Source organism: Suricata suricatta, chromosome X (genome assembly GCF_006229205.1).
Source record: "Suricata suricatta isolate VVHF042 chromosome X, meerkat_22Aug2017_6uvM2_HiC, whole genome shotgun sequence".
Classification (NCBI taxonomy): Eukaryota; Metazoa; Chordata; class Mammalia; order Carnivora; family Herpestidae; genus Suricata; species Suricata suricatta.
The window spans coordinates 85374088-85374520 of record NC_043717.1 but is presented as its reverse complement, the minus strand read 5'-3'; the positions used below and the strand labels follow the sequence as shown (position 1 = coordinate 85374520).

Below are 433 nucleotides of genomic sequence, written 5' to 3'. Positions count from 1 at the left end.
ATTGCTTCTCAGCTTTTAGGCTAAGATCAAGTGTAGTATCTGTTCTTATCAGCGTAAAAGATCTTTTCATTCTTACGTGAAGCCAGCTACACATTGTCATCATGTGTTTCTTAATGCATGTTTGATTTGTTTTTCTACTCTTTTATTCAGAATTTTTGCATCTGTATATAAATGAGATTAATCTATGATTTTTTTCTTCTATTGTTCGAGTTGGGATTTTGTATTAAGTTTGTATTTTCCTCAAAATGTAAGCTTTACGTATTTATTATTTTATTCACCAGTTCAGTGATTCCCAGATGCACATTTGGATTACTTGGGGAGTTTTTGATTTTTCTTTATAAAATAATGCTCAGGGTTTTTGTCCCATACCAAATAAATCAGAATCTCTCCAGGTGGATCCAAGCATCAATATTTGAAAATGCTCCCCAGGTGA

General features: G+C 32.3%; 1 pseudogene; it reads left to right on the top strand.

Moving 5' to 3' along the window:
• Window positions 1-143, top strand: LOC115284547 (annotated as a pseudogene).
• Window positions 144-433: the final 290 nt, after the last annotated feature.